Below are 16,842 nucleotides of genomic sequence, written 5' to 3' on the forward strand. Positions count from 1 at the left end.
AGTAGGATTCAGGGATTGAATGACTATGACGAGCTTCAAACTCGCGAGTGCTGGGCGTAGTGACAGATGCAAAAGGATAGTAAATCCTATTCCGGTACGATTGAGAACCTGCAGATGATTAGCCATGCGGTGACAGCGCACCTGGACCCTTTTCACTGGAAGGATGGATGGTAGCCATTGACAACGGTGATCAACCAACACACAGCTTGCCATAGGAGGACGCAAGTGCGTGAATCAAAAACAGAGGAAAGCAGAATTTCAGAAGACAAAGCATCTCCAAAACTCCAACATATTCTCCATCATTACATACAAGTATAATTTGTGTTCTGCCCTTTTATTCCTTGCAATCAAATTTGATAAGTGAATTGTTTTATTGTTTTCCTGACTAAGAGTTACAACATAACCATATATTGCTTCAAGCCAACAATCTCCGTGGGATCGACCCTTACGCACGTAAGGTATTACTTGGACGACCCAGTGCACTTGCTGGTTAGTTGTGCGAATTTGTGAAGAATTGTGATTTCCAATTTCGTGCACCACCATGCAGGTTTTTACAGGAGATTCATTAAGGACTTCAGTAAGGTAGCATTACCTTTATCCAGACTGCTACAGAAAGATATTGAGTTTAAGTTCAGTGAGGACTGCATAAAAGCATTTGATAAGCTGAAAATCGCCCTGACTCAAGCTCCAATTGTGAGAGGACCAGACTGGAGCCAGAAATTTGAAATTATGTGTGATGCCTCCAACCATGCAGTAGGAGCAGCGCTGGCTCAGTGCGAAGGTAAGGATCCTTTCGTAATTGCTTATGCATCTAAAACCTTAGATGCTGCCCAGTCTAATTACACTACTACTGAAAAAGAGCTTCTTGCTATTGTTTTTGCTTTGGATAAATTCCGAGCCTATTTACTTGGTACTAAGGTAGTAGTGTACTCAGACCATGCAGCTCTAAAATATTTATTAGCTAAAAAGGAGTCCAAACCAAGGTTGATACGCTGGATACTGCTACTGCAAGAATTTGATTTAGAAATTAAGGATATGAGTCGTAACCAGAATTTAGTGGCAGACCACTTGAGTTGCCTTGAGCACATTAAGGAAGACTTCACTCCTATAAATGATGCTTTCCCATTTGGTAGCTTGCATGCAGTATCTGAAGTAGTTCCTTGGTATGCACCTGTAGCTAATTATCTAGTTAGCCATACTTTCCCTCCCAATTTTACTAAACATCAAAGGGACAAGTTGAAAAGCGAGTCTAAATATTATATATGGGATGACCCATATCTATGGAGGTGTGGTGCTGACCAGGTAATTAGAAGGTGTGTGCCTCAAACAGAATTCCAGTCCATTTTAGAGGCCTGCCACTCTTCTGAGAGTGGAGGACATTTTGGCCCTCAAAGAACAGCTAGAAAAATCTTTGACTATGGATTCTGGTGGCCTACTCTTTTTAAGGACGCTGCTGAATTTTGTAAATCTTGTTCCCCATGCCAAAGATTTAGTAATATATCCAAGAGGGATGAGATGCCTCAACAGATTATGCTTTTCTGTGAAATTTTTGATGGTTGGGGCATTGACTTCATGGGTCCATTTTCAATCTCTAATGGTCACCTTTATATACTGTTAGCTGTAGATTACATTTCTAAATGGGTGGAAGCAATTCCTACCCGTACTGATGATGCTAACACTGTTGTTTCCTTTGTTAGAAACCATATTATCTGTTGCTTTGGATCACCACGAGCAATCGTGAGCGATCAAGGCACCCACTTTTGTAACAGGAGACTAACATGATTACTGAAGAAGCATGAGATAGTTCACAAAGTAGCAATAGCTTATCATCCCCAGACCAATGGACAAGTAGAAGTGTCTAACAAAGAAATTAAATGCATTCTGGAGAAGATAGTAAAGCCTCATAGGAAGGACTGGAGTGCCAAACTACAGGATGCACTCTGGGCATATAGAACAACATACAAGACACCCATTGGGATGAGCCCCTTCTGCTTGGTATACGGAAAGGCTTGCCACCTTCCAGTAGAGGTGGAACACAAGGCTTTCTGGGCTGTAAGGGAATGCAATATGAATTTTGAAGAATCTGGTGCTGAAAGAAAGTTGCAACTAGCAGAATTAGAGAATCTTCACCTAGAAGCATATGACAATTCCAGGCGATACAAAGAGAAGATGAAGGTTGTCCATGACAAGCACATAAAAAAGAGAGAGTTTAGACTAGGAGAGTTAGTTCTTCTTTATAACTCCAGACTGAGGCTTATGCCAAGCAAACTAAGATCAAGATGGGAAGGTCCCTATAGAGTAGAAAAGGCAGAGCCATACGGGGTTTTTCACCTGCATCATCCTTCTAGCTCCAAATTCATTAAGGTCAATGGACATCGCCTAAAGCTTTATCATGGTGAAAAGATGAAAGATCACAAAGAACTAGAGGTTTTCCTCTTGGAAGACCCACCAACAGAAGCAGAAAGAGCCTGAAGACCGTCCAACTTAAGGACGTAAAAGCAAAGTACTAGGTAGGAGACAACCCACCATGGTATGATCGTTCAGTTTCAGTCTTAGTTTTATATTACTTTATTCTATTTTTATTTTTGTTAATGAATTTTCTCATAATCTCTGTATATAGCTACATATAGTCTGCATTTGCATTTGCATACTGCATAAAAAAAAGTGGCATGCGACGCGCAAGCGTCGCTGACGCGTCCGCGTCATAGGTGCCCTCGCAACAAGAAGAAAAGAAGCAGAGAGTTACGCAAAAGCATGGCTGGAGGTGTGCCTTAGGCAGAACCATGCCCACGACGCATCCGCGTCATTTTGAAAAATAGCCACCCACGCGTGCGCGTCACCCATGCGCACGCGTGACCCTGCAAAATCGACGTAAAATGGTGTATGGCAGAGAGTTATGATGGAGTGGGGCTGGAATGGTGCTGGAAGCACAAGCCCTATCACGCGACCGCGTGCCCCACGCGTCCACGTCGTTTTTCAAAATATGGCCATTCACGCGATCGCGTCACCCACGCGCACGCGTCACCCAGATTTTTGGCAAAATACGTATAAAATAGAGAGTTGTGCGTACGCGAGGCTGCACTCGCGCCAATAGCACAAATCAGGTCACGCGATCGTATGACCCACGCGATCGCGTGCTCCACGCGTCTGCGTCACATGCGACGCACAACTTATCCAGATCAGCGCCTGATATCTTATCTTTTCTTCCCCAAATCCAAATCTTTTCTTTCCCTTCTTATTTCTTTCTTCTCTCTTCTTCCTTCTTTATTCTTTCTCACTTTTTACCTTCTCCTCCCTTATTTTTCACTTTTATTATCAAGGTTCTTTTCTTTCTTTCCTTACTTTTTACTTTTTTCTTTAGTATTTTTTTTATGTTTTCTTTTTTTTCTTTTTTTTACTTTCATTATCTATATTTTTTTCTTTCTTTTTATTTTCTTTTTATTCCTTTAATTGGTGTTAGAAATTTAATTGGGTAATTATTTTCTTTTATATTTTGCTTGTGAGTTATTGTGGAATTCTTTGACAATTTATATTACTTCTTAAAGGGTTGCTTGCATGTTCAATTTATTACTTTCAATAACATATTCACCATGCATGCTATGTGTTTGTGAAAAAGCCCGTATGGCATTGTGCATTATTTTTATATTACTCTATTCTACTACTCTAATGCCTGTTTTTCACAAAACCCTTTCACATTTTATTGATTAAATATAATTGTCAATACAAACAGATTGTTAGTTTAAAAGAGTTGATAGTCTAACTTGGACATTTAATGCTTGATCTATGCTACTCATGCCTTTGTCGGCATGCCAATAAACATCTTGCATTTCATAGCTATCACATGCACTTGCTATATTTCCATTGATGAACTTTTCATATGTAGTCATGACCATGTGTTAACGACATCATTCTTTACCGTGCATTAATTATCACCGATAACATCCTCTTCCTTGCTCAAACCCTTAGCTTTACATATTACTTTCTTTTTCCTTTTTCAGGATGGCCACCAAGAAGGGTAAAGAGAAAGCTACTCCTAAACCACCAGCAAGGAAAGGAACCAAAAGAACACTAGTGGCAGAGCCATCTTCAACAGCAGTAAAGCCCTCAACAAAGCGAATCAAAAGGATCATCAAGGTTGATGAAAAAGAGAAAGCCTTTCCAGCAAAGGACACTGCGCGGTTCACTAACCGCTACTGTGAGCAGATGTTTCCCATCCTGGCTGAGAGGAATTATAACAACGAATACCTTCTCGTCCTCCCGACCAACATTGTTGAATTTGTTGAGCCCCGCATTGAGCGAAGACAATGGGGATTCCTACGGAGACAGCCACGACAGGTTAATCTATCATGGGTAGTTGAATTCTACTCCAATTTTTACATACCAACCATGCAGTCTGTCTATATCCGTCAGAAGCAAGTTCCCATAACAGAAGAGTCCATTCAACGAGCTTTAGATCTTCCCCCTGCTCCAGAAGGATTGGACGCATTCCAAGAAGCCTCATTCAAACGCCAGACATACCAATTTGACTGGGACGCCGTTCTCAGAGTTATAGCACAACCTAGCAGGGCAGCAGATGGATCTATGGATACCATCGATCTCGACCTAAGAGCATATTGGCTTCTGCACTCACCTTGGAGGCTCGAATTTGGGCACAGATTATGTCCCATTACGTCTTTTTGAGCACTCACGAGTCCTCCTTCACTGCAGACATGGCTGTTCTACTCTGGTGTATCCTTACAGACCAGCACCTCAATTTACCAAGACACATTCGACATGCTATGGGAAACGTACAGATTACGGACAACCTACCTTTTCCCACCTTGGTTTCAAATCTAGTCTCAGTAGCCGAAGTCTCCTACAGAGCTAGGGACACCAAGGCCATGATTCCACGGGATGATCAAGTAGTCCATAACGGGAAGTATATTAGACCTCCAGCAGCCACTACTAGCCGGCCTGCAGACCTGGCCAAAGACATTCCTTTTTCCTTCCACATCACAAGCACCTTCAACAAACTAACTGCTCCATCAGATACTTGAGAGATTAGACCGGCTTGACCGGAAAGGAAAGCAAAGGAAGTGCCGTAACAAGCGCCGATTTACATACCTCAAGGAGCTACTTGTTGGTCACCACCCACCTAAAGAAGACCCAGACACCCCGGACTCCACTTCATTTACAAGCACAGGGAGCCATGACGGTCCTGATTGTGGAGATGCTGCTACCAGCCCCCTTTGTTCCTGACTGATGGCACCGAGAACGGTGCCAAGCTTTAAGTGTGGGGAGGTCGGTCAGTACCTGACTTCCGGAGGTAATTTCTCTTTCTTAGCACCAATAGAATAGGATATTTATTTAAGTTTTCTTTTGATTAGGATAGGATAAACTGCATAGTAATAGGTTATTTGCATGCATGTTCTATTTGGTTAGAAAATAATAAGTTTCTTTATAAGACCCTATTTTTGAAAAATTTCACTGATTTAAATCAAAACTTTTATGTTAAACTTGTTTGGAAGTTGTAATTGGAACATAGTTAAAAGCTAGAACACACAACCTGTGAGACTTGAGCTTAATAACATGGTTTCAATATTTAACCATAAAATTTTATTCTTGTGTGTTTGCTTCTCTATGATTGTAATCTATATTTTGTTTCATCCTATATGTCCAATGTTTAATGTGTTATATGCATGCATATGATTGAGGCCATTATTTTATTAACTCACTTATCCCAAATAGCCTACCCTTTCAATCACCTTTGTTAGCCAATTTGAGCCTTTTAATCCCATTTGTTCTATATTTTACCACATTACTAGCCTTAAGCAGAAAAACAAGTAATACCCCAAATTGAATCTTTGGTTAGCTTAAGATAGAAACTATGTGTCAATTAAGTGTGGGAAAATTGTGGGAACATTGGTTAACAAGGGAATGTGTTATGCTAAAATAATTGGAAATTTGGGTACCTACTCATGTGAAACTAGAAAAATTATAAATCCATGTGCATTGACAAGCTATGTTTATTTTTGAAAAAAATCCAAAAATATTCAATTAAATAAGTAATTTGTTAAATGAATAAGGGGACAAAATTACCCCAATGCTAAGTTCAGTTTAATAAAAAATCAATGCATATGGGATACAAGTTAAAAAGAAAAGTTGATGCATGAGTATGTAATACAAAAGTGGGAAAATTTTGGGTAGCTAAGGATGATTTAAGAAGAAAATAGAGTATGTATGTTAAGTGATAGCTTAGGATAATCAAAGATTCAATTTATAGCTCACTTAGCCATATATGTACCCTCACCTTTACCTTGGCCCCATTACAACCTTGAAAAGACCTCATGATGTTTGCATTGGTACATTAAATACTTGTTGATTGGTTAGGTGAAGAATAATGTTTAGAAAGCATGATTAGAGAAGAGTAGAGTGATTACCATATACACTAGATAGACTAGAGTGCACATACACCATCAGTGAGGGTTCAAATGCTTAAATCTATGTCCCCTGCTTTCATGAGCTGTCTTCCTACAAGTTTACTTGTTTTTACTGTACAATTTAAATTAGTGGAATTTGATTTATTTTTGTCTTAAAAGAACTTATTTATTTTTAACTAAGTAGACAAAATCATTTTATCATATAGTTGCATTCATATACATAGGTTTGCATTGCATTACATTGCATGAGTCTTACTTTTCCCTACTCATTTGTTTTATCTCCTTAAGCTAAGCATGAGGGCATGCTAATGTTTAAGTGTGGGGAGGTTGATAAACCACTATTTTATGGTTTATCTTGTGTTTTATTGAGTGTTTTCATCAAGTCTTCACCCACTTATTCATACTAATTACATGATTTTACATTTTCCTTCCTAGTATTGTTCTATGGTTAAAAACTTGCTTCCTAGAGATCTTTAGTTAGTATATTTTAATTCTCCTTTATACCATTCGATGCCGTGATCCATGTGTTAAGTGTTTCAGACTTTATAGGGCAGGAATGGCTAAGAGAATGAAGAGGAAAGTGATGAGCGGATAATTTATACGCTTTTTGGCATTATTTTTAGTATGTTTTTAGTAGGATCTAGTTACTTTTAGGGATGTTTTTATTAGTTTTTATGTTAAATTCACATTTCTGGACTTTACTATGAGTTTGTGTGCTTTTCTGTGATTTCAGATATTTTCTGGCTGAAATTGAGGGACTTGAGCAAAAATCAAATTCAGAGGTAGAAGAAGGACTACTGATGCTGTTGGATTCTGACCTCCCTGCACTTAAAGTGGATTTTCTGGAGCTACAGAACTCAAAATGGCGCGCTTCCAATTGCGTTGGAAAGTAGATATCCAGGGCTTTCCAGAAATATATAATAGTCCATACTTTGGCGGAGTTTGGATGATGCAAAAGGGCGTTGAACGCCAGTTTTACGCTGCAGTCTGGAGTTAAACGCCAGAAACACGTCACGAACCAGAGTTGAACGCCAGAAACACGTTACAACTTGGCGTTCAACTCCAAAAGAAGCCTCTGCACGTGTAAACCTTAAGCTCAGCCCAAGCACACACCAAGTGGGCCCCGGAAGTAGATTTATGCATCAATTACTTACTTCTGTAAACCCTAGTAGCTAGTTTAGTATAAATAGGACTTTTTACTATTGTATTAGTCGTCTTTTTGACCATCTTATGATTTTTAGTTCATCTTTGGATTATCTTTTGATCTATTGATCACGTTTGGGGGCTGGCCATTCGGCCATGCCTGGACCATTATCACTTATGTATTTTCAAACGGTAGAGTTTCTGCACTCCATAGATTAAGGTGTGGAGCTCTGCTGTTCCTCATGATTTAATACAAAGTACTACTGTTTTTCTATTCAATTCAACTTATTCCGCTTCTAAGATATCCATTCGCGCTTCAACATGAATGTGATGATCGTGACAGTCATCATCATTCCCCATGAACACTTGCCTGACAACCACTTCCGTTCTACCTTAGATTGAATGAGTATCTCATGGATTCCTTAATCAGAATCTTCGTGGTATAAGTTAGAACCCATGGATGGCCATTCCTGAGATCCGGAAAGTCTAAACCTTGTCTGTGGTATTCCGAGTAGGATCTGGGAAGGGATGGCTGTGACGAACTTCAAACTCGCGAGTGCTGGGCGTAGTGACAGACGCAAAAGGAGGGTGAATCCTATTCCAGTATGATCGAGAACCTCTAGATGATTAGCCATGCCATGATAGACCATTTGGACCTTTTTCACAAGAGAGGATGGGATGTAGCCATTGACAACGGTGATGCCCTTACAGAAAGCTTGCCATGGAAAGGGGTAAGACTGATTGGATGAAGACAGCGGAAAAGCAGACAGTCAAAGGAACGAAAGCATCTCTATACGCTTATCTGAAATTCTCACCAATGATATACATAAGTATTTCTATCTTTATTTTCTGTTTATCTATTATTATTATTATTATTCAAAAACTCCATAACCATTTGATATCCGCCTGACTGAGATTTACAAGATGACCGTAGCTTGCTTCATACCAATAATCTCCGTGGGATCGACCCTTACTCACGTAAGGTTTTATTACTTTGACGACCCAGTGCACTTGCTGGTTAGTTGTGCGAAGTTGTGAAGTTATGTTTGGACCATGGTATTGTGCACCAGTTGTTGGCGCCATTGCCAGGGAGAGAATGAACAACAAATTTTACAACCTCAGAGTAACAATTTCGCATACCAAGTTTTTGGCACCGTTGCCGGGGATTGTTCGAGTTTGGACAACTGACGGTTCATCTTGTTGCTCAGATTAGGTAATTTTCTTTTTGTTTTATTTTCAAAAAATTTTCAAAAATCTTTCAAAAATTTCTCATCTGTTTTCGAAAATTATTCTAAATTTTTAAGAATGAATTCTAGTGTTTCATGAAGCATGTTGAAGCCTGGCTGGCTGTAAAGCCATGTCTAATTCTTTTGGATAGTGGCTTCCAACCATCAGCATAGAGGCAAGTTAATTTGAATATCAGCTGTTGCATGCCTGATTTATATCCTAAAGCTGGCTGGCTATTAAGCCATGCCCAACCCTTGGATTGGAGCTTTAGGCCAACATTGAAAGATTCCTGGAATTCTTATTAAAAATTTTGAATTTCTTATTTTCTTTTTCCTATATGTTTTTCAAAAATAATATACAAAAATCCAAAAAAATTAATAAAATCATAAAAATCAAAAATATTTTGTGTTTCTTGTTTGAGTCTTGAGTCAATTTTTAAGTTTGGTGTCAATTGCATACTCATCTTGCATTTTTTGAAAAATTCATGCATTCATAGTGTTCTTCATGATCTTCAAGTTGTTCTTGGTAAGTCTTCTTGATTGATCTTGATGTTTTCTTATTTTGTATCTTTTGTTGTTTTTCATGTGCATCTTTGCATTCATAGTGTCTAAGCATTAAAGATTTCTAAGTTTGGTGTCTTGCATGTTTTCTTTGCATCAAAAATTTTTTCAAAAATATGTTCTTGATCTTCATCATGATCTTCAAAGTGTTCTTGATGTTCATCTTGACATTCATAGTATTCTTGCATGCATTCATTGTTTTGATCTAAAAATTCTCATGCATTGAGTCTTTTTCATGTTTTTCTCTTTCTTCATTAAAAATTCAAAAATAAAAAAAAATATTTTTCCCTTTTTCACTCATAAATTTTCGAAAATTTGAGTTGACTTTTTCAAAACTTTTTAAAATTTAGTTGTTTCTTATGAGTCAAATCAAATTTTCAATTTAAAAATCTTATCTTTTTCAAAATCTTTTTCAAAAATCAAATCTTTTTCATTTTCTTATTTATTTTCGAAAATTTTAAAAATATTTTTCAAAAATCTTTTTCTTAATTTTATCTCATAATTTTCGAAAATATTATTAACAATTAATGTTTTGATTCAAAAATTTCAAGTTTGTTACTTACTTGTTAAGAAAGATTCAAACTTTAAGTTCTAGAATCATATCTTGTGATTTCTTGTGAATCAAGTCATTAATTGTGATTTTAAAAATCAAATCTTTTTCAAAACTATTTCTAATCATATCTTTCTATCATATCTTTTTAAAATCATATCTTTTTCAAAAAAAAAATTTTAAATATCTTTTCTAACTTCTTATCTTCTTATCTTTTCAAAATTGATTTTCAAAATTGTTTAACTAACTAATTAACTTTTTGTTTGTTTCTTATCTCTTTCAAAACTACCTAACTAACTTCCCCTCTCTAATTTTCGAAAATACCTCCCTCTTTTTCAAAAATTCTTTTTAATTAATTAATTGTTTTTAATTTTTAATTTTAATTTTATTTCATTCCTAATTTTCGAAAATTACTAAACTTTTTCAAAAAAAAAAAAAACTATTTTCGAAATCTAACTTTAAATTTTAATTTTTAATTTTCGAAATTCCCTCTCCCTCATCTCCTTCTATTTATTTATTCATTTACTAACACTTCTTTTCATCTCAAATCACTGCTCTTATCCTCACCCTTGTGTTTGGATTATCCATTCTTCTTCACTCTTATTCCCTTTCTTCTTCTACTAACAACAAGGGAACCTCTATACTCTGGTAAAAAAGATCCCTATTATTATTTTCTGTTCCCTTCTTTTTCATATGAGCAGGAGCAAGGACAAGAACATTTTTGTTGAAGCAGACCCTGAACCTGAAAGGACTCTGAAAAGGAAACTAAGAGAAACTAAAATACAACAATCCAGAGACAACCTTACAGAAATTTTTGAAAAGGAAGAGGAGATGGCAGCCGAAAATAATAATAATGCAAGGAGGATGCTTGGTGACTTTACTGCACCTAATTCCAATTTACATGGAAGAAGCATCTCCATCCCTACCATTGGAGCAAACAATTTTGAGCTTAAGCCTCAACTAGTTTCTTTGATGCAACAAAACTGCAAGTTTCATGGACTTCCATCTGAAGATCCTTTTCAGTTCTTAACTGAATTCTTGCAGATCTGTGATACTGTTAAGACTAATGGAGTAGATCCTGAAGTCTACAGGCTCATAATTTTCCCTTTTGCTGTGAGAGACAGAGCTAGAATATGGTTGGACTCTCAACCTAAGGATAGGCTGAACTCTTGGGATAAGCTGGTCAAGGCTTTCTTAGCCAAGTTCTTTCCTCCTCAAAAGCTGAGTAAGCTTAGAGTGGATGTTCAAACCTTCAGACAGAAAGAAGGTGAATCCCTCTATGAAGCTTGGGAGAGATACAAGGAACTGACCAAAAAGTGTCCTTCTGACATGCTTTCAGAATAGACCATCCTGGATATATTCTATGATGGTCTGTCTGAATTAGCTAAGATGTCATTGGATACTTCTGTAGGTGGATCCATTCACCTAAAGAAAACACCTGCAGAAGCTCAAGAACTCATTGACATGGTTGCTAACAACCAGTTTATGTACACTTCTGAGAGGAATCCTGTGAGTAATGGGACGCCTCAGAAGAAGGGAGTTCTTGAAATTGATACTCTGAATGCCATATTGGCTCAGAATAAAATATTGACTCAGCAAGTCAATATGATTTCTCAGAGTCTGAATGGAATGCAAGCTGCATCCAACAGTACTCAAGAGGCATCTTCTGAAGAAGAAGCTTATGATCTTGAAAACCCTACAATAGCAGAGGTGAATTACATGGGTGAACCATATGGAAACACCTATAATCCCTCATGGAGAAATCACCCAAATCTCTCGTGGAAGGATCAACAAGAGCCTCAACAAGGCCTTAATAATGGTGGAAGAAACAGGTTTAACAGTAGTAAACCTTTTCCATCATCTTCTCAGCAACAGACAGAGAACTCTGAACAAAATACCTCTAATTTAGCAAACTTAGTCTCTAATCTATCCAAGGCCACTGTAAGTTTCATGAATGAAACAAGGTCCTCAATCAAAAATTTGGAGGCACAAGTGGGCCAGCTGAGTAAAAGGATCACTGAAATCCCTCCTAGTACTCTCCCAAGCAATACAGAAGAAAATTCAAAAGGAGAGTGCAAGGCAATTGATATAACCATCATGGCCGAATCCAAGGAGGAAGGGGAGGACGTGAATCCCAAGGAGGAAGACCTCCTGGGACGTCCAGTGATCAATAAGGAGTTCCCCTCTGAGGAATCTGAGGCTCATCTAGAGACCATAGAGATTCTATTGAACCTCCTTATGCCATTCATGAGCTCTGATGAGTATTCCTCTTCTGAAGAGAATGAAGATGTACCGAAGAGCAAGTTACCAAGTTCCTTGGTGCAATCATGAAGCTGAATGCCAATTTATTTGGTAATGAGACTTGGGGAGATGAACCTCCCCTGTTCACCAATGAACTAAATGCATTGGATCAACTGAGATTACCTCAGAAGAAACAGGATCCCGGAAAGTTCTTAATACCTTGTACCATAGGCACCATGACCTTTGAGAAGGCTCTATGTGACCTTGGGTCAGGGACAAACCTCATGCCCCTCTCTGTAATGGAGAAATTGGGAATCTTTGAGGTCAAGCTGCCAGAATCTCACTAGAGATGGCAGACAACTCAAGAAAACAGGCTTATGGACAAGTGGAGGACATGTTAGTAAAGGTTAAAGGCCTTTACATCCCTGCTGATTTCATAATCCTAGACACTGGGAAGGATGAGGATGAATCCATCATCCTTGGAAGACCCTTCCTAGCCACAGCAAGAGCTGTGATTGATGTAGACAGAGGAGAGTTGGTCCTTCAACTAAATGAGGACAACCTTGTGTTTAAAACTCAAGGATCTCTTTCTGTAACAATGGAGAGGAAGCATAAAAAGCTTCTCTCAGTACAGAGTCAACTAAAGCCCCCACAATCAAACTCTAAGTTTAGTGTTGGGAGGCCTCAGCCAAACTCTAAGTTTGGTGTTGAACTCCCATATCCAAACTCTAAGTTTGGTGTTGGGAGTTTATAAAATTGACCTGATCACCTGTGTGGCTCCATGAGAGCCCACTGTCAAGCTATTGACATTAAAGAAGTGCTTGTTGGGAGGTAACTCAATTTTTATTTATCTAATTTTATTTTTATTTTATTGTTCTTTCATATTTTATTAGGTTCATGATTATGTGGAGTCACAAAATAAATAGAAAAATCAAAAACAGAATCAAAAACAGCAGAAGAAAAATCACACCCTGGAGGAAGGACTTACTGGCGTTTAAACGCCAGTAAGGAGCATCTGGATGGCGTTCAACGCCAGAACAGAGCATGGATCTGGCGTTGAACGCCCAAAACAAGCAGCATTCTGGTGTTCAGACGCCAGGAATGCACACTGAGGAAAGTTGGTGCTGAACGCCCAGAACAAGCACCAATTCGGCGTTTAAACGCCAGAATTTCATGCAAAGGCATTTTACATGCCTCAATGGTGCAGGGATGTAAATCCTTGACACCTCAGGATCTGTGGACACCACAGGATCCCCACATACTTCCACTCCACCTACCTTCAAAATTCAAAATCTCTTTCCCACCCAATCCCACCCATATAGCCGAATACACACCTCCCTCCATCTCCTCCATATCTTCTTCTTCTTCTACTATTCTTTCTTCTTTTGCTCGAGGGCGAGAAACATTCTAAGTTTGGTGTGGTAAAAGCATATCTTTTTTGTTTTTCCATAACCATTGATGGCACCTAAGGCCAGAGAAACCTCTAGAAAGAGGAAAGGGAAGACAAAAGCTTCTACCTCCAAGTCATAGGAGATGGAGAAATTCATCTCAAGGGTCTATAGCTCAGTGGTAGAACATTTGACTGCAAATCAAGAGATCCCTGAGATACCTCAGGGGATACATTTTTCTCCACACAATTATTGGGGAAAACTAAGGGTGGAACATCAAGAGCACTCTATCATCCTCCATGAAATTAGAGAAGATCAAAGAGCAATGAGGGAGGAGCAACAAAGACAAGGAAGAGACATAGAAGAGCTCAAGGACATCATTGGTTCCTCAAGAAGGAAACATCACCATCACTAAGGTGGACTCATTCCTTGTTCTTAAATTTTCTGTTTTTCGTTTTCTATGTTAAATGTTTATCTATGTTTGTGTCTTCATTACATGATCATTAGTATTTAGTAACTTTGTCTTAAAGTTATGAATGTCCTATGAATCCATCACCTCTCTTTATAAATGAAAAATGTTTTTAATTCAAAAGAACAAGAAGTACATGAGTTTCGAATTTATCCTTGAACTTAGTTTAATTATATTGATGTGGTGACAATACTTTTTGTTTTCTGAATGAATGCGTGAACAGTGCATATGTCTTTTGAAGTTGTTGTTTATGAATGTTAAATATGTTGGCTCTTGAAAGAATGATGACAAGGAGACATGTTATTTGATAATCTGAAAAATCATAAAAATGATTCTTGAAGCAAGAAAAAGTAGTGAATACAAAAGCTTGCAGAAAAAAATAGAAAAGATAAAGAAAAAAATGGCGAAAAAAAAAAGAGGAAAAAGAAAAAGCAAGCAGAAAAAGCCAAAAGCTCTTAAAACCAAAAGGCAAGAGCAAAAAGCCAATAACCCTTAAAACCAAAAGGCAAGGGTAAATAAAAAGGATCCCAAGGCTTTGAGCATTAGTGGATAGGAGGGCCAAAAGGAATAAAATCCCGGCCTAAGCGGCTAAACCAAGCTGTCCCTAACCATGTGCTTGTGGCGTGAAGGTGTCAAGTGAAAACTTGAGACTGAGCGGTTAAAGTCAAGGTCCAAAGCAAAAGAAGAGTGTGCTTAAGAACCCTGGACACCTCTAATTGGGGACTTTAGCAAAGCTGAGTCACAATCTGAAAAGGTTCACCCATTTATGTGACTGTGGCATTTATGTATCCGGTGGTAATATTGGAAAACAAAGTGCTTAGGGCCACGGCCAAGACTCATAAAGTAGCTGTGTTCAAGAATCAACATACTGAACTAGGAGAATCAATAACACTATCTGAACTCTGAGTTCCTATAGATGCCAATCATTCTGAACCTCAATGGATAAAGTGAGATGCCAAAACTATTCAAGAGGCAAAAAGCTGCAAGTCCCGCTCATCTGATTGGAGCTATGTTTCATTGATAGTTTAGAATTTATAGTATATTCTCTTCTTTTTATCTTATTTTATTTTCAGTTGCTTGGGGACAAGCAACAATTTAAGTTTGGTGTTGTGATGAGCGGATAATTTATACGCTTTTTGGCATTGTTTTTAGTATGTTTTTAGTAGGATCTAGTTACTTTTAGGGATGTTTTTATTAGTTTTTATGTTAAATTCACATTTTTGGACTTTACTATGAGTTTGTGTGCTTTTCTGTGATTTCAGGTATTTTCTGGCTGAAATTGAGGGACTTGAACAAAAATCAGATTCAGAGGTAGAAGAAGGACTGCTGATGTTGTTGGATTCTGACCTCCCTTCACTTAAAGTGGATTTTTTGGAGCTACATAACTCAATATGGCGCGCTTCCAATTTCGTTGGAAAGTAGACATCCAAGCCTTTCCAGCAATATATAATAGTCCATACTTTGGCCGAGTTTAGATGACACAAAAGGGCATTGAACGCCAGTTCTACACTGCAGTCTAGAGTTAAACGCCAGAAACACGTCACGAACCAGAGTTGAACGCCAGAAACACGTTACAACTTGGCGTTCAACTCCAAAAGAAGCCTCTGCACGTGTAAACTTCAAGCTCAGCCCAAGCACACACCAAGTGGGCCCCGGAAGTGGATTTATGCATCAATTACTTACTTATGTAAACCCTAGTAGCTAGTTTAGTATAAATAAGACTTTTTACTATTGTATTAGTCGTCTTTTTGACCATCTTATGATTTTTAGTTCATCTTTGGATTATCTTTTGATCTATTGATCACGTTTGGGGGCTGGCCATTCGGCCATGCCTGGACCATTATCACTTATGTATTTTCAAACGGTAGAGTTTCTACACTCCATAGATTAAGGTGTGGAGCTCTGCTGTTCCTCATGATTTAATACAAAGTACTACTATTTTTCTATTCAATTCAACTTATTCCGCTTCTAAGATATCCATTCGCGCTTCAACATGAATGTGATGATCGTGACGGTCATCATCATTCCCCATGAACACTTGCCTGACAACCACTTCCGTTCTACCTTAGATTGAATGAGTATCTCTTGGATTCCTTAATCAGAATCTTCGTGGTATAAGTTAGAACCCATGGATGGCCATTCCTGAGATCCGGAAAGTCTAAACCTTGTCTGTGGTATTCCGAGTAGGATCTGGGAAGGGATGGCTGTGACGAACTTCAAACTCGCGAGTGCTGGGCGTAGTGACAGACGCAAAAGGAGGGTGAATCCTATTCCAGTATGATCGAGAACCTCTAGATGATTAGCCATGCCGTGACAGAACATTTGGACGTTTTTCACAAGAGAGGATGGGATGTAGCCATTGACAACGGTGATGCCCTTACAGAAAGCTTGCCATGGAAAGGGGTAAGACTGATTGGATGAAGACAGCGGGAAAGCAGACAGTCAAAGGAACGAAAGCATCTCTATACGCTTATCTGAAATTCTCACCAATGATATACATAAGTATTTCTATCTTTATTTTCTGTTTATCTATTATTATTATTATTATTCGAAAACTCCATAACCATTTGATATCCGCCTGACTGAGATTTACAAGATGACTATAGCTTGCTTCATACCAACAATCTCCGTGGGATCGACCCTTACTCACGTAAAGTTTTATTACTTGGACGACCCAGTGCACTTGCTGGTTAGTTGTGCGAAGTTGTGAAGTTATGTTTGGACCATGGTATTGTGCAACAGTTGTTGGCGCCATTGCCAGGGAGAGAACGAACAACAAATTTTACAACCTCAGAGTAACAATTTCACATACCAGAAAGCTTGCAAAAATGGAAGGAATACAAGA

At 38.3% G+C, this 16,842-nt stretch overlaps 1 non-coding gene across 1 annotated transcript; it reads right to left on the reverse strand.

Annotated features, from left to right (window-relative positions):
• Positions 1-11,126: 11,126 nt before the first annotated feature.
• Positions 11,127-11,234, reverse strand: LOC112753630 (small nucleolar RNA R71). Its single transcript, XR_003178006.1, has one exon. It is a non-coding gene; the product is annotated as a small nucleolar RNA R71 (small nucleolar RNA).
• Positions 11,235-16,842: the final 5,608 nt, after the last annotated feature.

The sequence above is a fragment of the Arachis hypogaea genome, chromosome 15 (assembly GCF_003086295.3).
Source record: "Arachis hypogaea cultivar Tifrunner chromosome 15, arahy.Tifrunner.gnm2.J5K5, whole genome shotgun sequence".
NCBI lineage: Eukaryota > Viridiplantae > Streptophyta > Magnoliopsida > Fabales > Fabaceae > Arachis > Arachis hypogaea.